This window comes from Neodiprion virginianus, chromosome 2 (assembly GCF_021901495.1).
Source record: "Neodiprion virginianus isolate iyNeoVirg1 chromosome 2, iyNeoVirg1.1, whole genome shotgun sequence".
Classification (NCBI taxonomy): domain Eukaryota; kingdom Metazoa; phylum Arthropoda; class Insecta; order Hymenoptera; family Diprionidae; genus Neodiprion; species Neodiprion virginianus.
This window is the reverse complement of record NC_060878.1, coordinates 4,084,989-4,100,672: the sequence shown is the minus strand read 5'-3', so window position 1 is coordinate 4,100,672 and position 15,684 is coordinate 4,084,989. Positions and strand designations below refer to the sequence as shown.

General features: G+C 38.0%; 2 protein-coding genes across 8 annotated transcripts in view; one reads left to right on the top strand and one right to left on the bottom strand.

Moving 5' to 3' along the window:
• Nucleotides 1-15,684, bottom strand: part of LOC124297258 (E3 ubiquitin-protein ligase MYCBP2) — a 169,941-nt gene that overhangs the window by 79,026 nt on the left and 75,231 nt on the right. The window lies entirely within an intron of this gene.
• Nucleotides 9,120-15,684, top strand: part of LOC124297265 (uncharacterized) — a 70,693-nt gene continuing 64,128 nt past the window's right edge. The window contains exon 1 of the mRNA XM_046748110.1: nt 9,120-9,363. The gene's annotated coding sequence lies outside the window, so the exon portion shown is untranslated. The remainder of the gene's footprint in view (nt 9,364-15,684) is intronic.

Sequence of the window (15,684 nt, the reverse complement as noted above, 5' to 3'; positions counted from 1 at the left end):
CTGAATACGCAATGTCAGATTCCATTTCCGGATTGGATTCATCCAATGAGCAAGAATCGTTACGAGAGTCCGTATTAACTGGAAAACTTCAAGTGTCTTAGAACTTCGGCTGAACTCGTCGTCGTGTTCTTGGACCATTTCTCGTATTCTCGGATACGGTGTAATAAATATTTACCAAGAACCGCGAGGCGGGACTGTAAATGTTTTAACGATAATCGATAAGTGGCTCGATTTTTCATCGCGATATCATTCCCACGATCTAATTCCGCCCACTACACGTGACGCAAAGTGTTTTTTCAAACCCGGTATGTCGAAAGTCAGTCCTGCTCGCGCATAATATTGCATTTCCAAGCGCAACTCGAGAGGGGGCTTCAGAATTCGGTCATATTGAGCTTTTCAAGAGCCTTGAGAGTCACGGTTTAAGTCTCTGATATTGCTACAACGCTTTGGCGGCGGCCACCGGTTCGCATGACGACGTGCCCTTTATGAGTCGGAGTCGTTATTGAGTTTCGTGGTCAGAGATGAAATATGTGATGAAAATCGAGGGGGTGAGAAAAGACGAGGGTGAAACGAAACGTATTATTTCTCTGTATACCCAGAGATATGTGAGAGAACTGCAAAGACTTCGTTCAAAGCTGCTGCTGCTGCTGCTGCCGCTGCTGCAGTTAAGCTGCTTCGAAATCGCGACCCTTTATAACCGATTTCACGTGAAAAAAGAAAGGGGAGAAAATATGGACTACGTTCTGTTACAGCTGCGGCTGGTATATAGAAGCGAAAGAAAGTCGTTTCATCTACTTTCAGGACTGATGAAAGTTGGGGCGCGGTTTTTTCCCTCGGACTTGGACGACGCGTCGAGGCTTAAAGGCTGGCAACGAGACCCCGGTGAGACAGTGACGAAAGGGTTTCGGAGAAAATGTGTGTTCGCACCCCCTGAACGTACGGATAAATCTATATACAGACACACTCCTCGAACAAACACATAGGTAAAGGTGGTGGATAGGCGGTGGTGTACTGTGAGACTGGAACGTAACGAGAAAGAGAAGAAGGAGAATAAGAGGAGGGATGAAACCCTCTCGCCAGTTTAAATTTAACCGGATAACAAATGACGGCTAATTTTTCAGCTTTGGACTTTCGAGCTTAAGCTCCGTTTCGCCAAATTTCCCAATGAATCACCAGGATTTAACGCCGCACTTGAACTACCTAATGGCATGCAGTGCGGCTCGGAATTCGGGCCAGCCAAAAAGCCAACCAGACACGGCCTTTTAACGTTACAGGATAGAATTAGAGGCGAGGTAATTGCCGATACGTTTATTAAAGCGTTTATATATGCCAACGGAGCGTGGATTCGACGTTGACTCGTTCGCTTTGAAATTAAAATATTTACTCAAAACGTCTTTATTTGAGTAAAGAAACACTTTTTGGATGATTTTGTGATGTTTTGGACATGTTTAAGAAGTTGACTTTTCTTTTTTTTTGTCATAATTTGCGGTTTTCTCGTAATGTGAGAGAAATTCTGTAAAATAAATAGCGGCAATCGATTTGTCAGAAAATTTTACCCCTGTTTCATATACTTGACAATTATTTAATACGCAGTATATCTCGAGAAAATCTTAAAAAATAAAAATCGAAACTGTACAAAAAAGCGAATGGGTTAAGGGGATACTACAGTCAGTCTTTACTGTTTTGACTATTATCAAAGCTCACGCGTCACTGATCAGATCAGATACGAAATTTATTAATATATATATATATTTAAGAATGTTTTCTTTCACACAACAACGACGCCAAGAAACGTGTATTCCTGAAAATGAATTATCACATACTGTTAGAAATACATTCACAGATCTTGTTCTCGCAAGGAACAATAAAGTTTTACGACATCAGTGTTCGGCGTTGCATAAAGAATTTAGCTGAGTGAAAAATTTTCAGGTCAGCGCCTTCGCTTAGATTTTACAGATATTGGAAAAAGAAGAAAAAGGAAAATGACCTCTTACTCTGTCGGTAAAAAATGACTGCAGAATTCTATTAACTCGTAACCAGAAACTGCTGCTCATTTTCCAGACAGACTGTTATTATCCTTCGATATATTATTAATCAGAGTAGATCGAATCGATTGTCCTCGATTTCCTAGCTCATCGTGATTCAGAGTTGCAAAAAGGTAAGGTAGAAGAATCAAAGCAGCTGGGAAAATTCCACCCGGTGCTTTATCAACGCCGTAACAAGCTGCTGCCGCCACTGCTATATTGCTGTCTACAGGACTCTGTCCCACGCAGTCATTCCTTCGTTTTTCCCGACGCGGGTGTAATAAAATGATGATGGCAGAAGGAAGATCCTGCGAACCGCACCGTTTTCAATATAAGCTCGTCGAATGGACGACGCTACGGGTAGTTTTCCCGAATTCAAGCCTCAAATCTTAGCCGGACGTAGATGAAATTGTAAAATTTGTCAATTCAAGTTGAAAATCAATACTTTTTTGACCATTTTATGACGAGATAATCAAACGTTGAGTATTAATCTAATTAAAGGGTTCGTAAGTTGCGGTTGCTCTGTTGGAAATGCAAAACAAAGGGGACCGAAAATTACGAACAAGAACTCGGATAAGGATTTTACATCTTGAATCGTTTTAGAACGGTGAAAAAAAGTCTTGAATGTAACGTATTCATAACACTTGATTTAGAAGACAATTATATTCTTTAAAATCATATCCGGACAATTTTTTTGTTCTTCATTTTGTTTTTCTTCACATTGGTACTATCTTTAATTTTCAAGATTTCAATAATATTGCTTTTGATTAACAAATATATAAATACCAAATCGATTATTGAGAATAGAACGTTTGCAATGAAAAACTGACAAGCCGCAGCTTGTTAATTACTTGAGATCCTTTTTATTTTATTGTTTCATTATTATTAAAATCGGCATGTACAGTTCAAGAAGACGATAATTTGAAGTTTACTAATGAAATTGCTAAAAATGTATTGATTATCATCGAAACAACCTCCTCAAATTCGCGAACTGACATACGCCCTGATCCCACGTGATTCGGCGTTTTTTCCACGCGCTGCACTCGCTATACAGCGAGCTTAATTACTCATGAGCAGAAGAGAACTTTTTCATCTGGTAGGCGGGCCGAAAACAATATGCCGTCAAGTTTGAACAATGGCACAACTCGTTCGAACAATGGCGGAAGTGGGTGCGTTGCATGTACGTGGGGTATAATTTCTTGCAGGTTATACACCACACGTACCTATACATATACACACATAGCACCCAGAACGTGATATTGTACCTACTCGCCGAAATTTCGGCAACTATATAGCAAATTTTCTTGCCAGCGGTAGCGGCATTGTAACTCAGATCTTGCCGCTAGAATTTCCAACCAACAAAAGCTCCTCAGGAACTTTCGAACTTAAGGTCATGTAATGCTCCCACCTTCACCGACCGAGAAAGCTCGCCCTTTTGCTTCCTACATTAAATTTGGACTGTTTCGTTCGTTTGCTTATTTAATACAGGAAGGAAAAGGGTGAGTTTGCTCGGTCGGTAAGTGTGGGAGTACTACATGAGCTTAATGAGCTTTAGCGATCTTGTCGTCATCGTCGTGGCTGTTGGCTGTTAGTTTCATGTATATTGGATAGCGCAGCATCCCCGTCTTAATTGACCCCATTAGTCTCGCGTATACTCGGATGCATCGCTGCAATATCGACTAGTCCGCAAAGCATCTCAAATATTCATTTCGCACTCCACAGCCGATGGAAACCAGTCGCTTTAAAGTGCTGAATCGGTGATGAGATGACCATCGTATAGCGATGAATTTCGCGACTATGTATGTACTGTAAAAGGACACGTGTGAGCAATGCCTGAATATTGTTATTATATGGGAATGAATTCAAAGACGAACCTAAGGGAAAAATTAAAAGCTTTTTTTCGTTCCTATTCACTCCATTCTGTGTTAGTATTATATATTAAGGTCGACATGACGTCTTTTCCACTTGCCTTCCCAAAGTGACGCAACAGTAGCGATACAACGAGGGTCCTGGATCCAGATTCCTACTACCGACACTTACCGACATCTTACCCAGACGCAAACCCTTCTCTGTGGTGACCGGCATCCGGGTTAACGAAAACAGCGATTTTGACCTTCAAGTCGGTACAACAGGGGTTGATCGCTGTGACGTCATCGCAAAGAAGGATTCCCACATATCTGGGTAAGATATCGGTAAGTGTCGGTAGTAGGAATCTGCAACAATACTTATTTCGCAACCCTTGACGTGATTTTCATTTTCACTCACTCTGAGACCGTCGCGTTTTTCGCCAGCTCCAGACCTGCCTCCGCTGATTAATTAATCACTTGTTTGTCCAAGCCTGCCAAACTTTTTCGCACAGCTTCTTTAAATTTCACTCTCTTATGGCGAGTGTTACACTCGGGGAATGAGCGTGTGAGAAAGGGAAAGTATAATTCTTCATCCGTTTTTCCACCTAAGTTTGCGGTCTCGCTTTTTAATAAAACAATTTCTCATCTTTCTTCACCCTTTATATTTTTCATTTGAGTCAAAATTTTCCCCCGAAACTTTTCAATTTTCAATTCCGGTCGGACAAAGTGGTCAGCGATCCGTGTCACGCGGTGGAAGAATATGAATATAATATATATGTACGTAATATATATACATATATTATACACGAATTTATTATGAAGGCATCGAGCGAAGACCGATGAAGCGTAATTGAAATCTGCTGATCATGCGAAAAGAATCCAATCGTTAAAGTTTGATGAATTATTTCGCGACTCTGAATGCAGCGAGTGAAGCATGAAAAAAAAAATTTGCACGCCGTGACGATTCAAGCATTTATGTATACAACATTAACCGATTGATCGTTAATTTTTGATGCGGCTGCAGCGAGGGAAAACGTTTTCAATATTTTATACGGCATCAACATTACAATCGAATTTTCTACAATATCTTGCTGCAAAAACGGGCTGTAATCTATTTATAATCTATTTAGGCACGCAAATATTTACCGCTACATAACTTAATATCGACAAATTAATAGATATTATATGTGTATTTAGAATTTTAAACATCGACTATTTTCCCGGTTCTATAGAATAAACCGTGGTGTGTCTATGTGTGGGTATTGGAAATTAAACACTGAAAATTCCACTGGCATATTTAAAACGCTACGCATTGTTTTCTCCTCTCCTTTTTCTTCGTTTGCCGTAAAATAAAAAATGAATTGATATATAGTGGATTAATATGAAGGAATTGGAATTCGGAGAAAGAATCTTCATAGTAATTGGGATAAAATGAAATCCGTACAGCAGGAGTGCAATTAAACCAGGATTTAAATTCACCTGACGCAGTTAATGTCGAGTGAAATTTGGTTAAATTATCTATGTCTTCAAATTTCTTCATATACGCTACAACAATTAGTAGTATGTAACAATAATTAATCAACGCCACATGTGGTGTTTACGTGAAATGATAACGTCAAGTGACACATGGAAAGGAGGAAGCAGAAAACATAAAAGAAGAGATAAAAAAGCCCCGATTTCATATTGTCTCGATTCTCTCTGTGTACCTGCAAAACTCGGCAAAAGTTTCTTTCTCGTTTTAATAAGTAATAAAAGCCGTTTCAAAAGCGGGACGTGAAAATATGTTTTCGTCGAGCGAAACGAGGTGGTGAGCTTGGGGACCAGGACGAAGTCAACACTATTTCAAATTGTCACACCGAATAAAAAATATTCCCTGCAGCCTTTGAAAAATTTTAGGGATAATTTTATAGAGAGGCAGAGCATAATTTAACAAAAAAAAAAAATTATATCCGCAACGAATAATTTTTTTAAACTGAACTTTTCACAATAGCGTCCGTATCCGCATTATACGTGAAAAGTTGGGCATAAATTTACATACGACAGTTTCACGGTTGTAATATTATAGGGTAGCAGATTTTTCATAAAGAGAAAATATGAATTCCATATTACAAATTTCCATCTCCTTTGTCGATAGGAATGTGCAATAATCGTAAATTGTGTATGATTAGGAAATAATTCGTGAAAACGTATACGTATTTTATACTCGTATAATGCATATTGTATGCGAAATATAAAATGTAAAATTTTACCCTTACGCCGTGTAACACTGTGAAAGAAACGAAGAGGAAAAGAATATTCCAGTGTAAACAGCAGCTGCGTGAGGAATGATTAATCAGTATCACACGGAGGTTCTTGGAAATTAATCAAATCATGGTTAATTGACGAGGCAGCTGTAGTAGAAAATAATTCGCAAGTTAGACATAGGCGATGAGGAATTCTGACGATAATTGTTTGGCTGAAGACAACGAAGCCGAGCCTGTACAGTGACTGACTGCGGTGACAACTAGAAATTGCAGGACTGGATTGAATTTAACTGGGGGATAACAAATTGGAGGAAAGCGAATTACGCACGTGTTACGCGAAACACACACGACGCAGGGATTCAAGGCCTGTCTAAGACAGCCGAGAATGATCAGAGCCTCGGTCACGTCTCGCAAACACTTTGCTTCGACGGTCTCTGTCTCTCCCTCTCCCTCTCTCTCTCTCTCTCTCACTCCCACTCTCTCCGGTAAATTCCCAAACCCTAAACTTATCCCGAAACCCCTTAGGTCGAGAACGTGTCGAACCAAAAATACGAGGAAACGATAGTTGAGAAAAAAAAGTAAAAATGGAAAAGCCCGTCAAGTTCAACATGAATAAAAACATTACTTAAATACGATTGAAAAGAAAAATTGTTTCGAAACATTAGTCCGATTCTGATGTTTTTTTTTTTTTCTTCTATACTCATAAATTAATTCTTATGCGAAAATGCCGTATGATCCGATTCGTATAATTTTTTAATCAAATTCGTCGATTGGTGAAAATAACTCCGACATGTACGTAGAATCGTTGTAATTATTTATAGAAGATAAACTTACGATTTTGAGCAACGAATATAATATTAATATATTCTCATACAAAATTAAACAAGTAAACGCAAGTACAAACAATAAGATTTTCTTGGTGTTACATATGACGACGTGTTTGTGATAAAAATTCAATGTTTCTTTAAATTTGTTTCCAGTAGCAAGGTAACTTTTTATTTAAATTTAGACATATGTAACTGGATTAGTTTCAATGAGACGTTTCGACAAACTTCTGCTTTGTCGTTATTTTTTTTTTTTTTTTTGTTGTTTTGTTTGAAAGATGTTTGATCTATATCCATAACAGTATGATGGCAAATTTCCATGAATTACTCTCAACACCATCACTCGATACTTTCTACAATGATGAATAATCGAGAGTCGTAATTATGAAACAGAGGAACTGCACGATCGTCGAAAGAAAATCGTGATTGATTAAAGCACTCCAGATATCATACAACAATCCTGCACACGCGAGTACGGAGTATAATAAGATATAATGTAATAACGAGCTGTATTGGTGCTCGTCTCTGACACGCGTTGTCTCTGAGAAGCGTCTCTTGACGATCAGGAGGGGGGAAAAAAATGTATTGAAAAAAATTAAAACGAATTAAAGCATAATTGAGTGGGTTCGTGTGACGTATACATATATATAAATGTGAAAATACGCGGATCACGGCACTCGAGTAACTCGCTTCTCTTACGACAGCTACACAAAGACGAGTACTTTAATCCCATCTCCCTCTTAAGCAGAGCTTCCATCATCTCCGAGCATCAGGAATATCAGAAATAAACGTGAACGCGATTTCTTTTCCACTCGAGAAGATCAAAACGCTTTTTATGTTAGTAGGATATCAACGAGTACGTTACGAGTAATAAGTTGTACATACCGAGACAATCTCTTAAAATTTGAAACTGAACCGCGCATGCGCGTGTTTTATTGGCTGTTCGTGCAGGCTGGCCATTCCGAATTTCGGCTGTCAAACTCTTTCTGCCGGCGATGTAATCGATACGAATTTTCGAGGTTAGAATCTCGAATAATCGAGGCAGTGACTCGGAAAGGTTTGGGAAGCATTTGTTATCGGATCGGAAAGTTGATTCTTCAAAGAACGATCGAAATTTAACGCTTATGCTCTTTGAAAATTCAAACGTACACATTTTGCGTAGGTTGGCCGGCCTGCATCGCGGACAAGAATATCGCTGCGGGAAGATTTCGCCGACCAATAAGATTGAATGATTTGGCGCATGCGCGGTTTATTTTCAAGTTTAAAATAAAATTTGACACAAGCATCGTAGAAAATACGATACAGAAGAAAGAAAATAGGGAAGGAAGAAAGATGATGTTGATAATATTATAACCACCTTCTAGGCTGATCTGTGTTCCGCTTACGACATGAAATCTCTCACACTGTGTATACAAGCATCAGACTTGATTAAAATCTGTATGAATTACATCGGATATTACATATAAGATGGTGTAAAGTTTATGTGAATATGATATAACCAAGTTGAGAGATGGAAGAGGTATAATAAGAGAATTTATGAACTCTTTACGCACACCAACATACACATGGAAGAAAGACGCGCGGATTTTTCTTGAAACTTTCAACGATCGTCGTAAAAATTGATTGTGTAGTACATTGTAATAATACTCCGAGGAAACGCCCGGCTTATTCAAATTCTGGTTTATATTATCGAAGCTCGCGGATCGGCGATAAACTCGAAATAATTTTCGAGTAAAAGCTCATTTTCCGATCTATACAAGATTTTCGGTAAATATAAACACACATAATCGATAAAATCAGTAAATTCACGAAACTGAAAATCTTCGATCATTCGAAATTTTGATGCTTCAGATTTCTAAATTTTCTCATTTTCTTCATATCTTTACTTGAAGTTTCGCCACCAAAAAATCCGGAAGTTTTCAAAACTTTTCTCCCACACACACCTCGTATAAAACAACAGACGTAATTCGGTAGTTGGATCAGCCTAATGAAACAGCCTTACATCAGAGGATGAAAATTACATCACACTCGGCTCGAGTCGGACAAAAAACGAGGCTAAGCCGTATAATCGAATGGAATAGTCGGGGGCCAAGCATCGCAAGGTACGGCCCTGGGCCCCCGGGGTCTGATTCCGGCAGGCATTAACCACTTGGCCAATGCCTCGCGCAGTGGAGGCGTTCTGTCTGACCCAGACGCACGCGCCGTCGATCCGCGGAGCTTCGATCCTTTTCATCGATCGCGGTGAAGATCGAAGGAAGCGATGCGCGACCGCGAATTACGGAATCGTACAAGTTAAATTAACGCGATTACGGTGCAGTGAAAACTGAATGAAAGTGATTCTTTTTTTTTTGGTTTTCGAGTGCCTGATCAATTTTGGATATACCTCAACGTAATTGAACGTCGATAATCGTGCGAAATTATCGAGGTAAGACGAATTGATATTTCTCGTTGTTTGTTTGTTTGTTTGTTTGTTTTTTTTTTTTTTATTTTCACGATGCGGAAAAATGAACGGCAATATACAATCTCTCAACAAGAATTTGATTAATTATACAAAGTTTTAAAAATCTTTATACAAAGAGAAAAAAAAAACAACAGAAAAGATTATCCGTGATGTCGCAAGAAAATTTTTTAAACATAGTAGAATCTCAGAGATACGAAAACCTGTATTTTATTAAAATTGCGTTTTGACGGTTGAAATCTTTTTACCCTTGCGAGAGGAAGGTTTCTTTTTTTTTTTTTTTTTTTTTATTCAAGGATTCGCGCCGTCAAATTTTTTTGTTCGACTCTTGAAATTCTGACCCAATTCCATGCAATGCCGCGTACATCACATACGCGTAATGCATTTAAATTATGAATAATACAAACGATATCAGAACGGACTATTTTTAATTTGACGACTGTACAAAGCTGCTGCTCCATATTCGAAACCCGCATTATCCGTGACATGCATCGTGTATAGTTTAATGACAATACGCCCGCTTTGTTTAGCTCGACGTTTCACCTTTGCATAAAGGCGGCATGATAAATTAGCAAGTAAAATGATGAAACGCTAATCATACAGTCGTCGACGCGAGGTCTCATTATATTGGATTCGTCGTAGATAGACAAACTTTTTGCTCGATTGTACACACACACACACACACACATATACGCACACACATGTGTTTGTTATATCGCATATAATGGAATAGAGAATGATAGAAATTGTTTCGCAACTTTGAATATAATAATATCAAGCAAACTTGCAAACCCAACAGAGTCAGACACGGGACTTATACCTTCTGTATCCACAATGCAATACATAACTCGTTCTCATGGCAGAGTGGTTTCTATTATTAGACCAGCGAGTAACGTACAGCCGGTGACCGTCGGGGAGTTGTAACGAGGTTATAATACGTACGGATCATAAAATAGAGAATGACGTTTTAGTTTGATCGACGCTGTCGGTACCGATGCAGAATCCGTTGACGGTCCAGCGATAGGTAATAAACTAAACCGGGCATTGCCTCTGACTCGTGAGATTTGCCTGGAGCTGTCGTGTAGGAGAAACAGTCACTGTCTTGTCTGATTAACCGCGGAACACGGGATATGATTAAGAATTTGGAAAAAAAAAAAACGGTAAAACGAAATAGCACAACATACGAAAACGTAGATCGAAAACCAATCACAATTTCTGAAATTGAAAATAATTTGTCGATTTATCGTTGCGTAGAAATTTAGGCGTTAAATTTTACTCGTACGTATTTTTTTTTTTTTTTTTATATGCATATATTTTATTCACATTGATTTTTGTTTCGTAAATCATTTTTTAAGAATAGAATTCGATTTAAACTCTTTCTAAGATGTTTTTTCGTTTTTTTTTTTCAAATTCAACAAGCCTCGGTGGAAATATCGAAGATATCGAAAATCTATTATGCAACTACTGACTGGATGGACTAATTCGTTGAGTAAAAACAAATGCCCAGAATCTCGGCGAATGAATTAGAATAAAATTTCCGTACCGCATTCTGTGTTTTTCTCCGGTATTTAAACGGATTATTCAATTTTGAATGAGTCTCTTCCGGGACGGTAATTGGATTACTTTAAAAAAAACAAAAACAGAAAAAAAACTGGTAAATTGTTAAACAGATAAACAACTGCGCCTGGAAAAAATTTTAAAAATTCAATACAGCGGATCCAACATGGCTGACTGAAGATATAAAAATTGATCCTATTCGCTGATATTAGATCGAGCATTTTGAATTTTGAGAATTCCTCAGATCCGACCGCAGTGTCAATTAATAAGAACTTGACCGCAAGGAAAAATGTACGATTCGAAGAGTTAAGCCACGTTATCGGGCGTGACAAAATCCGCCTACAATGATAATACAAGAAATACAAAAACGTGGAATAAAGAAGATTAAAATAGACGAATGAAGGAAAGCTGCTTCGATAGCGGGCAAAATAGCCGGCTTTGATCATTCGAGCGTGAGTAATTAATGATATCTAAAAGACTCTTGACCCGCGACGCAAAGGCGATAAGGCAGGCAGGCAGAGTGCATAGCGGGAGGTATTCGCTCGTTGAAATTGATTGGTTGATCAGAGTTGATTAACCGAAAGCCCGACGTCCTAGATCGCTGGCTTACGCGTTGAGGCAACGCCGCGGGAAGAATCCGACATACTCGAGAACCTATCCGGACCAGCGATAGTGCCGCACTAAATAGGGTTCGATGGAACGAGAAGATGGGTTGAAAAGTTTCATCCTCCAGGAGCTCACGCTACGCGGTACGAAATACGAATAGATCAGTTCGGTCGGACCGATTCAATTAAAACTTTGCCGATTTTCCGTGTGGGTGGGATAATGAGGTTATGTCTTAATTTTTTCCCCCTCGTCTCACATCTCCAATTTTATTCTTTACTTTTCTCGATAAAGACTGTAATATATATATATATATATATATATATAATGAAAATTATCGCTCTAGGCGCGCACGGTTTTAACGTGGAAAGAGAGTTCGATTGTTTTAAATTTATTAACCCTTTCAATCACAGTGGGACGCTCTGCGTTCTAGCCTTATCACAGTTTATTACTAATTCTGACTTCAGATTCGTGATCAGCGACCCCAAAAACCCCCGAGCAACAAGTTTGCGTCAGAATATAATCGAATTTTCGTTAGACTTTTCAATTTTCTATCCAACATATTAAATCAGCCATCTTGGATTTAGAAATTATCAAATTCTGACTTCAGATCTGTGATCAGCGATCCTAAAAACCCATGCGCAACGAATTTCGGTCAGAATAATAGAATTTTTATCGTTTTGTGATTTTACACCCGCCATATTGGATCTGCCATTTCGAATTTACAAATTATCAAATTCCGACTTCACATTAGTGATCAGCGATCCCAAAAACCCACGAGTATCAAGTTTCGGTCGGAATAATCGAATCTCGATAGTTTTTTCGATTTTACATCCGCCATATTGGATTTAAAAATTATCAAAAACTGATTTCAGATTCGTGATCAGCGACCCCAAAAACCCCCGCGTGACAAAATTCGGGCCAAAATATTGATTGGAAAAATGTTTGACTGAAAGGGTTAACCTTTCATAGCCTAGTTTTTTTGGTTTTTTTTTTTCAAAAACCATCATCATCATTTTTTAATTTTGGGTTCCTCGTTCGCTGAACGCCGCACGAATCTCTCGCGCTTGAAATGCATCAACAAGATTGATTTTTCGCATGCAAATGTGAACACAGGTATATTCATGCCTCAAGCATGGTGAGAGCAGCTAGTCACGCGGTATAATTGAATCTCTCTCGAGGTATATAATACGAAAAACAATGTGTCGTCGTTATTGTTTTGCGTTGCGTTTCGTACGCATCTAACAAAAAAACGCTGGTTTTATGCTGCAGGGAACGTTGTTACCGTTACACATATCGACGTTGTTTTCCGCAGGGTTTAAAAATTTTTATTTTTCTTTCATTATACACTCCGTGCTTTCGCGAGCGATGAAATAGCGAAAAAGAGACGAGTGAGAAATTCAATGCTAATTAATTAAACTCGAATTTACATTACGCAATATGTATACATATATTTATAATATATTTGGTCAATTAAATAGCATGAAACTCGCGATGCTACAGATAATTGACAAAAAAAAAAAAAAATTATTTCTACGTGTTAATTAAATAGGAAAATTTCAAATTCATTTAGCGAGTACTTAAAATTAAAATTAAGAGCTAGGCTTTGGTGGGAATTTTTTTTTTTTATATGTTCAGAGTGATATTTCGTCTATGGAATGAAAAAAAAAAAATTGTCATATAAATAAAATATACACGCGCTTGCAGATTGCCAATTTGAACTTCAATTAATAAAATACACCACAATTATACCAGTTCACCGGAAACACGTAATTTAATAAATCGAAATGCACAGAGAATGCGATTTTATTTTTATTTTGCTTTGTTTTTCTTCTTTTTTTTCGTCCAATGAAGGAAACGAAGTCGAAGGTAAGATTGGGCTTTGATTATTATTATCATTTTCTCTCGGCTCGAAGGCAGACCACCCACCATTCGTCCATTATTCAGTGCAGAGCCTTCTTCGGCTAACACCTCAATTAATATAACATAGGATAAAATTCGATACGTTGATAATTCCGTCCACGTCTAGAATTCAATTCGGATAAATTGTGTTTTTCTTTCTTTTTTTCTTTTTGTTTTTTTTTTTTTTTTTTTTTTTTTTTAACTTACCGTTTCTCTGTTTTCAGAGAAAAAAGGAAGTCATTGTAATCACCCTGACAATTAAAAGTTGAGTTTTCGCCAGATCTCCACGTTTTGAGATTTACAGAATCACTTTCAATTATTTTCAAATGAACGTGTGTGTAAATATGCATGTGATCAATTTTTTTAATCGACGATATTTCGAGAACGAGTTACCGGATTTCAATGATTTTGGTCTCAATCGACGCGGCTTTTACAAAATTAGAACTGATTGGATTTTGGCTTTGATCGGTTCCGTACTTTTTCAATTATTTGAATAATAAGATTCCAAAAAATCAAATAAAAATGATGATATCTTGAGAACGGATGAATGGGTTTGAATGAAAATTGATACCGCGAGGTCTTTTGGGTCGTTAATCACGAACCTAAGATCAGATTTGCGAAATTTGTAATGGTCGATCCATTATTTTCAATTAATACGGTATCCGAGAGCTTTAAAATCGTTAATCACAAATCTGAATTCGTAGTTCGAAATTCGAATTGGATATTATTCTTTTTTTCTCTCTGTAAGCTCGGAAACTGCAGTGTGAGAACAGAAGTTCAAGGACTGGTTTACGGCCAATCTAAAGCCGCTTGATATTAATATTTTTTCTTTGCACTCTTTGCAATTTTCCCTGCCAGAGAATTATTGAGGTTATAATATGAAAAACGAGTTGCACAAAATTGAGTGTGCAAATTATTTGAAACTTGCAAAATACCGAAAGACCCAATTTTTCCTCCATGTTACAAAAATGCAGAACTAGTCGAAACGCTTTATCACACGAACGTTTCGTGAATAAAAATGAATGACAAGGAGTTAAAATCGTTAAAATTATTCAAACAAATTTCAGAATTGTCTTCTCGCAGGGTGATACAGGAAAAGAGGGAGGAGATAAATCGAGCGGTAAAACGCAGCTTTTCGAGGCGTCGCGTTGCGTCGGGACGCCGGGATTCGGTTTCCCGAAATGCTCATTGGTAGGCAGGCGTTCTCCGCAGGGGTTTACCTAGGGTGAAAAGGGTTCGTTGTGGCTTTGGATTTTAGATAGCAGTAGCTACATTGTCAGATCCGTTCCAATTACACAGTTCTAATTACAGTTTAATCCAAACCCAACGAGGCGAACGCCGTCCTATGGAAACTCGATGTATCCGCTTCTCCGCTCCGCCATACATACGAGCACAACCCCGCAAATACTTTCCAGGTACACACCTACGTATACTCGGCACGCAATCGCTTTCCGCAAATGTTCATCCCCGGCGGTCAGCGAAAATCCAGAAACCCGAAAACATTCCCCAGACTCAGTTTCGGGCATTCGATTTCTTTGAAAATACGATCGTTGTTATTCATCATTGAGAGAAATTTTTAGTTACGGTTACCGCTCGGTCCTCGACTATTTTCGTTTTTACCACAATCGAAAAATATAGTTCTAGGTAGAAAATGAAAATTAGTTTTCTAGTATCCGTTGCTATTCTTTCTCGTTGCTATATTTTCTTGCAACTGTTGCGAAAATTTAACGCTCGTGCAACGATAAATTGACGTTAAAGCCTCGTTTGACTAAAAAAGTAGAGTAAACCGAACAAACCGATTTTGCGTTGAAATTGCCAAAAAAGGATCGACGATAGCGCAAAATGTAGCTCGTTATTCGTAATTCCAACAATATTCAAACAGTTCTTTTTTTTTAACGATACCTGTTTTACTCAATTTTTCTAGTTACTATGACAGATGAAATTTTTGCCAGCGTGGAACAGCAATTACATCGAGTCCAATCTTGATACAGTAAAATATGCATACAAGAGATAAAATGTCAAGGTGATGAGAAAAAAAAAGTTTTATACTTGAATTCGCTGATTCGAATGGACGTTTAGCGAAGTTTGAATTACGCTTTAATTCCGACTGTATACTGACATTGAAAAGACTTCGATTGGTTTGTCACCGAAAAACTCAATAACTAATTGAAAAATTAATATAAACTATAAAAGTTGTGCGGAATCGGTAAATTTTGATGGAAAAAT